This window comes from Microchirus variegatus (assembly GCF_963457635.1).
Source record: "Microchirus variegatus genome assembly, chromosome: 18".
In the NCBI taxonomy this organism is placed as follows: Eukaryota; Metazoa; Chordata; class Actinopteri; order Pleuronectiformes; family Soleidae; genus Microchirus; species Microchirus variegatus.
The window spans coordinates 3,274,384-3,286,808 of NC_139819.1; positions in this window are offsets into that span (position 1 = coordinate 3,274,384).

Sequence of the window (12,425 nt, forward strand, 5' to 3'; positions counted from 1 at the left end):
GATCAACGTATTTAGATCAATATATTATTAAACAAAACACACAATAAATAAATAACTCACTAATAAATGAGATGAAGACATGAGATTAAAGCTAAACTATTATAACAAAAAACTAAAATTATACATTTTACAATATAATAATAATAATAAATCAAATTCAAATAATAATTGAACCGATTTTCTGTGCGTGTGTGTGTGTGTTAGTGCAGCAGCATGTTCAACAACACACTGACACCAAGAGGGAGCTCTGACACAGAGAATGTCCAGCACACACACACACACACACCCACACCCACGCGCGCACACACACACACACACACACACACACACACACACACACACACACAGTTTCCATGTCTTCAGAGGACATTACATTGACTTACATTCATTTCCTGAAGACTAACTCTAACGTTAACCATTATTACTATTGACCTAATCCTAATCCTAATCCTAATCCTAAAATTATCCTTAAATGTCTTCACCTGAAAATGTAGTAGTTTGCATTAGTTGCTTATTGTCTCCATAAGGAAGACAAGTCCCCATAATGTGACTGTAAACAGATGTAGGTCCCCACAACATTAGTAATACCTGTACACACACACACACACACACACACAGAGTCTAATCTAAAAACAGCTGTTCAGGAAATTATCTGAAAATCTGTCGACTCGACGAGCAAAACATAAAATAAAAAATGATGACTCGGATGGAACTCAACGCGCATCATATAAACAAAAGAGATAGAAGCAGTGACCAACTGACCAGTGACCAACTGACCAGTGACCAACTGACAAGTGGCCACCTGACAAGTGACCACCTGACCAGTGACCAACTGACCAGTGACCACCTGACCAGTGACCAACTGACCAGTGACCAACTGACCAGTGACCACCTGACCAGTGACCACCTGACCTGACTCACAACAGTCAGTGTTATACACCACAGCTTCCTTTCCCACCTGGCTTTCAAAATAAGAGTCACTGATTTTGTCTTTTTAAGACTTCTAATATCAAACTTTTGTCATAACGTTCACCGTTTTATAGTTGATTCTGTAAAAGAATGTAATTTCCAGGCCACCGTACATTTAGAAGAAGAAGAAGAAGAAGAAGAAGAAGAAGAATGGTGGTGATGGTTTTCTCTTCCATCTGGACTAAAGTGCACAAACACGTGGAGGATTTGGAGTTTTAATCCAGTTGAAAGATGCTTCTTTTGCAGAGATAATCTTCAGGATTTGAAAGATTTTATCATCACAACAGACTTTTTTTTTTCTTCTTCTTTCTTTCTTTTTTCCATGTCAGTTTAACAGTAGCTTAGTTAATCAGAGGATTAGTTAAACTAACAACTACATTCAACACATTATTACAAACACACTCTGATCAAACACTCATGAATTTAAGTATATTAAACCAGTGCTGAACACATGAGTCAGGAGATCTCCTCCACATGGACCAGGTAGAACACAGTGCTGGACCTGGACCTACACACTGGTTCTGATACGTGGACCAGATCAGAACACGTCAAGAACAGAGACAAGAACATCAAAGACAAAGCCCGGACCTTCTTAGACTGAAGAAGATACAAACCTCAACATGGAGATCAACAGAAAACTGCTGTGTGACTCCGCCCACCCACTGGAGCAATAAACTCAGGGTCATCAGAACCTCAACGCACCAAGCAGCTAACATCCACACAACCAAGGAACAGAGACACATCACTCAAGACCTGTGGTTCCTAAAAAAGGACCCGGTTCACTTCTAACCAGGTGTCCTGACCTCTGAAACCAAACACATGTCCTGGACAGGACTCAGCTATTCATCTACACCTGAAGGACACGGGACACTCTGAGGATGAGAACGTTCACATTCTGTCCAGAGAAAACAGATGTTTGAAAGAGGATGAAGAAGAAAACTTCATCACTGTCCTGAGGGAGGAGTCCTCTAAAGAATCAGCAACAACAGCATTACAGTCAAGTCCAACACTCTGGTTCACTAACAGTCAACTAACTGTAACTGACAGTTAACTACCAGTTAACCAGTAGCTAACTAACATTTAACTACCAGTTAACTAACATTTAACCAGCAGCTAACTACCAGTTAACTCACATTTAACCAGCATATAACTAACATTTAACTACCAGTTAACCAGTAGCTAACTAACATTTAACTACCAGTTAACTAACATTTAACCAGCAGCTAACTACCAGTTAACTCACATTTAACCAGCATATAACTAACATTTAACTACCAGTTAACCAGTAGCTAACTAACATTTAACTACCAGTTAACTAACATTTAACCAGCAGCTAACTACCAGTTAACTCACATTTAACCAGCATATAACTAACATTTAACTACCAGTTAACCAGTAGCTAACTAACTAACATTTAACCAGCAGCTAACTACCAGTTAACTCACATTTAACCAGCATATAACTAACATTTAACTACCAGTTAACCAGTAGCTAACTAACATTTAACTACCAGTTAACCAGCAGCTAACTAACATTTAACCAGCAGTTAACTAACATTTAACAACCAGTTAACCAGTAGCTAACTAATATTCAACTACCAGTTAAGCAGTAGCTAACTAACATTTAACTACCAGTTAACATTTAACCAGCAGATAACTAACATTTAACCAGCAGTTAACTAACATTTAACTACCAGTTAACCAGTAGCTAACTAATATTCAACTACCAGTTAAGCAGTAGCTAACTAACATTTAACCAGCAGATAACTAACATTTAACCAGTAGCTAACTAACGTTTAACTACCAGTTAACTAACATTCAACCAGCAGTTAACTAACATTTAACTAACATTTAACCAGTAGCTAACTAATATTTAACTACCAGTTAACCAGTAGCTAACTAATATTTAACTACCAGTTAATTAATATTTAACCAGCAGTTAACTAACAATAACTAACAGCTAACTAGAGAAGAAGATGATGATGTATCTGACTCCACTGATGTGGACGAGTGTTATTCAAAATGTTTGATTTTCACATAAAACGGAAAATATTTTTAAACAAAACAAATTAATAATTAATTTTTATTTGACTATTATGTGAATCTGAACATCACTTCAATAATGACATGACATTAAATTCAGATGTTATTAACATGAGGATGTTACAGTGTAACATGATATTATTAATATAATAATGTTATGATGTTATTAATATAATAATGTTATTAATATAATAATGTTATGTTATTAACATGAGGATGTTACAGTGTAACATGATGTTATTAATATAATAATGTTATGATGTTATTAATATAATAATGTTATTAATATAATAATGTTATGTTATTAACATGAGGATGTTACAGTGTAACATGATGTTACTCATATGATAATCTTATGTTATTAATTAGATGTTATTAACATGAGGATGTTACAGTGTAACATGATGTTATTAATATAATAATGTTATGATGTTATTAATATAATAATGTTATTAATATAATAATGTTATGTTATTAACATGAGGATGTTACAGTGTAACATGATGTTACTCATATGATAATCTTATGTTATTAATTAGATGTTATTAACATGAGGATGTTACAGTGTAACATGACGACTGTGTGATCAGATTTAAACGTTGCAGCAGCTTCACTCTCTTCAGAGTCTCGTGCAGATCAAACATGGCCGACACTCAGTAACTGTAGGTGCAGCTGTTTCCTGCCTGGGCCTCCTGCTCACACACACACACACACGCTTACACACACACACACACACACACACGCTTACACACACTTACACACACACACGCACACGTTGGCAGCTCAGCGCTCTGGGCACGGTCCCTGTGGTCGGTTGTTCCAGAGAAATGCCAATGGTTCTGGCGGACGCCGGCGTCACAGACGGCGCAGGAAGGCACAGATGGCACTAATGGACGCGCACAATCCAACCGAGGGACCGGGACAGAACCACGCCACCGCCGCCGCCACGCCGTCCAAATAACTCTAGTGTGAATGTAGTGTGTGGCCAACGCTCTGCTCTGATGGGCCGACGCCACCGCAACGGCAACGGCAACGCAGAGAGACATAAAGAATTCAGAGGAATAAAAGAATCAGAGGAGGAGAGAGAGGAGAGGAGGTGGAGGAGGAGGTGTGGAGCAGAGCCAGGTCGATCAGACAGAGCAGAGATTGTTGTTGTCACAGTGATTTGTAGAGAAAAAGCTTCTTCTTCTTCTTCTCACTGCTATTTATTTTACATCTGAGGTGAACTGATGATGATGATGATGATATTTATGAAAGACTATATTACACAAACTGTGCAAATATGAATAAAGATTCATGACAGAACGAAACAAACTTCCTCAGAAAATATTCAACCGTCCAATAACGAGATGTTCCCACGACTGACCTCAGGGGTCAAAGGTCACTACACCTCAGATTCAGGATCTAAAGAAAAAAAATCCTGGTGAATCCTGCAGAGGACATAGGGACACAAGGACACAAGGACATAGGGACACAGGGACAGAAGGATGGACAGAGGACACAGGGCAGAAGGACACAGGGCAGAAGGACACAGGGACAGAAGGACAGAGGACACACACAAGGACAGAAGGACACACAGCTGCTCTGTGTCAAAGATTTTGAACATAAACAAAAAAACAAAGAAGCCGTTTGTTAATAAAATTCTTCCATGGTGATAAAAACACTAAACATTAAAAATTGATTTTTCTTTCATTGAAACAGAATTTAAATGTGATTAAACATTTAGCTTAAAATCTGTTTGAAATTGAAAGTGAATTAGAGAAATGATTTTTGTCATAAAATAATATTTTTCGACGTAAAAACAGTTTAAAAAGACATTTTAAAGAGATTTATTAAATGCTAACTTTCATTGTGCATTAAAATTATTTTCTGTAACAAAAACAACGTGTTCTGTATTTTTTCCTGTATTATATTTGGATGTTTTCTCTTTAAACTTATATTCAAATTCATAATTTCTTCTATATTTGTCCTTTGTTTTCATAAAAAGTCTCTTTTTCTGCGTTAATCCTTCACATTTCTTCTTCCAAACTCTGACAAAAACACGACTGATCTCAGAGTTTTTAATCCACACGTTGATAAAAACAAAAGACTTTGAACATCAATCAGTTCAAATATAAAGTGTAAACGAAGTAAATTAATGATATAAATAGAGAGATTGTGTCTTTTCTTTCTGATGAGATTAAACTGATAAAATCCCTTTATTTTATTTTATTTAACATGTTCTAATCTTTAACGGCCTCCGTTGTTTTTAAACGTTAAATATGTTTCCGATCAATTTGAGCCAAACTTAAATTGAATGTGTCAATATTTTAAAAAAAACACAGACGCTGCCGTCGTCTCTGAAGTTTCAGAGGTCAGAGGTCGCGAGGAGACGCCGTCGCTCTGCTGCCAGATTAGCTGACGAAGAGCAAGACGACGAAGACGAGGGTTAGGGGATTTTTGGACGCAAACTTTTTGATTGGCCTCAGTTTTTGGAAAATGTCCCTTTACTCAGAGTGTGTGTGTGTGTGTGTGTGTGTGTGTGTGTGACAGGGCGGCTCCTCTTCTACACGATAACAAACATAAATGTCTCTGCGTGGACAAACACAGGAGGACAAACACAGGAGGACAGACGTGTCAAACTGGACGTTTATGATAAAACGTTCAATCTGAATTTTGTTGAAAACCTTGTGACAGACGTGAAAACTCGGCTCTTTTCTAACACATTTTCTCTTTAGTAAAACTGTATATAATGTAATGTTTGTATATATGCGTCTTAATGACTTTTATTATTATATGTCTGAGTTTTTCTTCTTTATTTTTGTGTGAAAACAATCTTTGAACATGAATCAGATTACATTTAAATCATTAAAATAAGTGTTTTTGTGCATGAATTAATATTTCCGTCTTTAGAGCCGTGATTGCACCTTCGTATGTTACTTTCATATAAAGGGATTATTATCTTTAACAGCGGTTTATGTTTGAGCTCAGATTATTTACAGTCACATACAGTTCATGAATCACAGCAGAAATGTTTGACTTTAAATCTGTAAATCTGTAAATCTGTAAATCTCACACCGAGGAAACTTGTTATTTATGACGCAGTAAACTAACGGGGAGGGATCGCGGCGGCGGCGGCCGTAAAACACGTCGTTCACTTTACTGAGAAAATATGTATATACACACACACACACACACACAGATTCACAAATACAAATAAAAATAAAAATAACAGACAACAGTCCACTTAGTTTGACAGAGGGGCGGAGTTTATGATGACGAGCGTCTCAGTGACGTCCTCAGGTTTGTCAGTGTGTCCTCGCTGAGTGTTGTTGTTTTGGGACGGGTGTGTGTGTGTGTGTGTGTGTGTCTCCATGGAGACGAGTGTTTGGCGGACACTTTGTTTGGAGAAGGGTGTGAACAGTGAGACAGTTCATCAAATCAATTAGAGGCTTTAGTGGAGTTGGCCTGGCCTGGCCTGGCTTGGCCTGGTCTGACTGAGTCTGGCCTGTTTCATAACAAAAGAGGAAGAACGTGGACGCATAAGAAGACACTGAGAGACACTGTGAGAGACATTTAAATATAATAATAGTTCAGGTTTTGTGAAGTCTGGCTGTGTGAGACACTGTGAGCGCCCCCTGCTGCTGAGAACCAGCCTCAGACACAGAGACTCAAGGTCAGTGACACAAGGAAAAACCATGATTTTATCCACTTCAACAAAGTCGACTAAACCACTCACTCTCCCACACCAAACCTCATAGAGAAAATCTGTGATTTTAGCTCGCGGGGACACAGGAGCCGCTGGTCTACTGCTGCCTCGTGTGGTCACTGAGTTAAGTCTAAATGAAATAATTCAAATGCCGAATTCATTAAAATAAGACATATGAAGTTGGTGATGGAGGCAGCAGTGGATCAACAACTCCTGTGTTGCTGTGATGTTAAAATCACAGATTTTCTCTATGGGGTTTGGTGTGGGAGAGTGAGCGGTTTACAAACTTCAGTTTCCTGTTGGAAAAGCCTGTCCAACAGTGAGATAAAGAGTCAAAATTAATATTTACACGAAGCTTGACATTAAAATAAAAGCCACAATCTGAATAGAAGTTTAAAAAAAATAAAATAAATTGTTCAGAGAAGTTGACGTTATGGAGTGTGGATCATGTGAGCAGCAGTGTCTCTCACACACACACACACACACACACACACACACACACACACACACAGTGGATAATGGAGTTATTAGTGCGAGTACAGAGCAGTAAAGTCTCACGCACTCGATCTGTCGAACTGACTCAGAGATTCTGTCCTGAAATCCCAGCGGCCTCTGAAGGCAGCGCTGCACACACACACACACACACACACACACACACACACACACACACTCCCCCCTCTGTCTGTCTGTGTCTCTGTGTCTCTCTGCAGATTCATTAGCAGCAGTTTACATCATCCCTGGTGAAAACGTCACTTGTCATCAGTGGCTTCATTCTTTATCACTTCCTGTCGCAGAGACAGAGTAACCTTCACAAACCTGCTGGCCACACTGTTACCTCTTCATTAGCGCGTCCGTCGTCCTCACGAGAGCGGACGCAGAGCGATGGAGACGCAGAGGGAACTGTGAAAGACGCCCAGGACAGAGGAGACGGCGAGGACCACGAGGAGCGAGGAGGAGGGGGAGGAGGAGGAGGAGGAGGAGGAGGAAGACGTCGTGCAGTAAACTCGTGTTTTTGGGTCAAACAAAGTTTTTTAAAATGTGAACAATCATGATTCTAAAATCACGACGTGATTAAACATGATCAATAATAATCCGTGAAGTGTTTGAAGCTCAGAGGGAAACTGAAGTTTATAAAATTAGAAACAGTGAGAGATTATTAGATTTTTTCCACATGATACAGACATACAAAAACACGTTTTTATATATATATATATATAAAAATAAGAATAATGTCAAAATCGTCCTGAAACGCTGGAAATGCTGGATGGACATTATTCAGACAAATTTATTTATTTATAATCTGAGCATCTGTTAATCTGGATTTTTTGCTCAGATTTCATGTGTAATCCTATGTGACTTCATAACGTTTAACTGTTAAAAATAATTTTCAAAGATTAACTAACTAGTAAACAATATGGTGTTATTATTTATTTATTAGTAATGAATCAGTTTTTTTTCTCCCTCAAACAAGATTAAAATTTCCCTGAAAATAATCTGATCAGATTAACCGTTTGATGTTAGTTATTATTTAAAGAAAAAATAAATAAAAAGCACTGATCTCTGACAGTACACTTATTGATTTATGACATTTTAATCAACAGATTTTAAGATGATTTTGATTTGTGTGATTTTTTTAGCTTCTTCGTTCAAATTGTTATTTGTACACGAGTGAGAAATGTAGAAAAAATAAAGATTGACTGGAGTTTTATCATCAGATCAAACCTTTACAGTTTGTCATGGAATAAAACGCAGCACAAAAAACTCACATTTACTGTTTTCATCACATTTTTATACATATATATATATATATATATTTTTAAAAGAATATTTTAAAAACTACAATTTAACGACAGAAAAAACTATAAAATATAATAATACCGATAGTGATTTTGGTCAAAGACGGCAGCTTCTGGATGAAGATGAGGATGAAGAGGATGAAGGTTTAGCGCAGAACAGAGTGGAGAGAGTGTGTTGGCGACGCGCTCGGTGAGAAAGAGTGAAAATCCTGTGTTAGCGGTGAAAACACTGGAGACGCTTGTGTCGTCAGCGCGACAACAGCTGACGGGTTAACACCGATAATACGGAGGAGAAAAATGAATCTGTGCATCTGTGAAAGAGAGAGAGGGAGGAACGCTGTGTTCTACACTGCTCACACACACACACACACACACACACACACACACACACACACACACACACACACACACACACACACACACACACACACACACACACACACACACACACACACACACACACACACACACACACACACACACACACACAGTGATTTACAAAAACAAAATGTCTCCAACAAACAAACAAACACTGACGAGTAAAAGAGAAACTCACTCAGAGTCAGAGCGACGTTAACTACATCTCTATCATCATCATCATCATCGTCGTCTTCATCAGTCAGTGTCAGTGAAGGTGACACAACCTCTCAATTATAAAAGATCACACTGACATTAAGGTTAATAAGCTCCTTTATAAACTCTCGCTCTCATCGATCATCGTCATCATCATCGTCCAGTTTAAGTCTACGACGTCTTTATCTCACCGTTAGACAGACTTTTCCAACAGGAAGCTCAAGTTTGTAAACCACTCACTCTCCCACACCAAAGAACCATAGAGAAAATCAGTGATTTTAGCTCACGGGGACACAGGAGCTGCTGCTCGACTGCTGCCTCGTGTGGTCACTTTGTGTCACTAAAGTAAATCCAAATGATGGATTTTAAAAGCCGAATTGACAAAATAAGACATTTGGACTTAGTGACGGAGGCAGCAGTGGATCAACGACTCCTGTGTGCTGTGACGTTAAAATCACTGATTTTCTCTATGGGGTTTGGTGCATAAGCATCACTTTACTAGAACTAAACATCTATTAACCGTCGTTAGCCTGTGACAGATGCTAAACATTTGTATAACCTTACAAAAAACAGAAAATTAACCTCATAATCTCTCCGTAAACAGCATCATATTAAGTGTTCTACAAGAGAATAATAATAAATATGTAAATTAAATGAAGAAATGTGTCGTCTTCTGCCTACTAATGTAAAGAATCGTCATGTTTTCACGACTTTAAGTCACGAATTAAATGAACGCCGTTTAACCGGATCAACTCGAGTTATTTCAGCCACAAACAAACAGCAGCTGAAACGCGAACGCACTTCCTCGTCATCGCGGGTCGTATTTACATGTTTATTCATAGCGTACGTCTCTGATCAAACATTTCACACAGGATCATGTGACGCGCGGCTTCACGTGAACAACCTTCACTACACATTACGTTCATGTAAACAAAACATGAGCGGGTGAATTAAATATTCACTGTGAACATATTCGCCGCATTCATCACATCACAGCAGCAGAGCACGGAGGAGACCAGAGGACATTAGAATACATTACTGCATATATACGTCTCATCCTCCCCCCCCCCCCCCCCCCCCCGCCTCCATGTCTGTGGGGGGGTTAAAGTGCACGTGACACCGTCGACCTCAGCAGAGCTGACGTTAACAATAATGTAATTTAATTAAAGCTCAGATCGCGTTGCTCGCTAAAGCAGAACACTTTGATTTTAATATGTGATGAAGAAGAAAAAAAAACAGCGGCGCTCTGACCAGTCTGAGGCATTCTGGGAAATAAAAGAGGACATCAGTTCACATCGTATCAGGCCGCGGTGGACGAGGACGGGGGAGCGCGAGGAGGACGGGGGAGGAGGTGCAGGTACCAGCCCCGAGTCGACCACCCAAACACAACAACACACATCAGCTAATGGAGAGGAAGACGAGGACGGGGGGACGGGGGGGGATGGTGGACGGGGTACGACTGGGGGGTGTCCCCAAAAACACCGTCACAGCAAAAAGAAGAAGATATAAACTAACTGAGGAAAAACACAGATACCAAAACAAATAAAATAATCATAAAAACAAACATTAGCTTCACACCGTTGATGCTAATGCGGGTTAGCTGAAGCTAACGCTAACAGAACAACGAGCCAGTGTAGCGCTCAGGTTTTAAAGTTACTCTTCTTTGTTGTACTTTAGCACATTTTTCATGTATTTGTACTCAACATGAATATTAATTCATTTTTTGTATTCTTTTTTAAAATTTGAACACGAATATGTTTTAATCTACAAACATTAGCTTTAGAGAACAAGATAAAAATCATTATGTGCTTTTATGGCGTTTTTGTTTTAAACTGAAATTGTTAATGTTGTTTATTGTTGTATAAACATTAACATCTGTTTAAATTCTATTATTATTATTATTGTTATTTTTATGGCTTTATTCTATTTAACATGAGCCAATAATCAAACAGTCAGCACTTCATACATCTGTCAAAACACGTCATATATTTTATTTTTCATTTAAATATTAGTAACAGCAGATGTATCTGGAATGAAAATAACAATAAATTCATATGTATATATATTTATATATATATATATGTGTGTGTGTGTGTGTATGTAAAAAACAAAAACATCTGCAGAAAAACACACGTGTATAAGTGTATGTGTGTGAGTAGATTTGTGTTAAAGACGACAGATTTAATGTGAATCTGAGCAGAACTGTTGTTGGAAAATTAATCTCAACTAACAGAGAAATATAAAAATAAAAATCAATCTTTTTGTTTCCAACAGACGACTCAAAGCCTCGGACTGTGTGTGTGTGTGTGTGTGTGTGTGTGGATTAACATGGTGGTCATTATCACATTTACACCAGTCACTCAGTCATCTGTCCTACTTTTCCTCTGTTCACGTACAAACAACTAATCTGGTTAACAGAGGGAGAGCGAGATGGAGCACAGGTCCTAGTTAAAGCTGTCACTTCAGTGTGTGTGTGTGTGTGTGTGGTGGGGGGTCAGTGGGTGAATGGGGGCTGTCAGATGCCACTTGTTAAGGCTAACAAGGTCGTCCACTGATAGGACTAATGAGGACTAATGAGGACTGATGAGGACTAAAGAGACTCGGGGTTCATTTACAGCAGAACTTTCTTCGTTCATTTGTTCATAAAGTCTGGTTTGATGGGTTTGTTTGTTTGTGAACGTGTGAATGTGCAGCAGAACTCTGACGCAACGAAGAAGTCAACTCTGCTCTGACTAAATATTTAGGTTTCAGTGAAGCAAAAGCAGGAAGTGCACAACAACGCATGGCATTGTGGGTAAACACAACCATGTCTGAGTCCATTGTTGGTGTATAACCGCAACCAACCTCAACCAAATTCAACCAACCTTAACCAACTTCAACCATTTCAACCAACCTCAACCAACTTCATCCAACTTCATCCAACCTCAACCAATTACACCACTTCCTGTCAATGTGTCTTTCAAAATAAGATCCACAGACTCAGACGAACAACAATATTAGTCGTTATTTTTATAAAACAAAAAAAATATTAGTTAACTAATTTAAAATTAAATTAATCGTCTGTACTAATATATGAGTATTTTTTTCTTATAAATTAATAATTACAATTATTGATTATTATTATTCCATATAAAAACATTTTAAAGTTCAAACAAAAAAATTATATTAACAAAGATATTTGTTCAACGTCAGATATAAACAAATGGATATAAAAATATTCTTCTTTTTTAATATTTTATTTTCCTGGTGTGCAGCACATTGTCAGCTGATTAAGCCCCGCCCTCTTCATCTCTCTTCCTCCTGACGCTTCATTTATTCCAGTTTGATTCTAATTATCTGTTCATCATAGAATCTCAC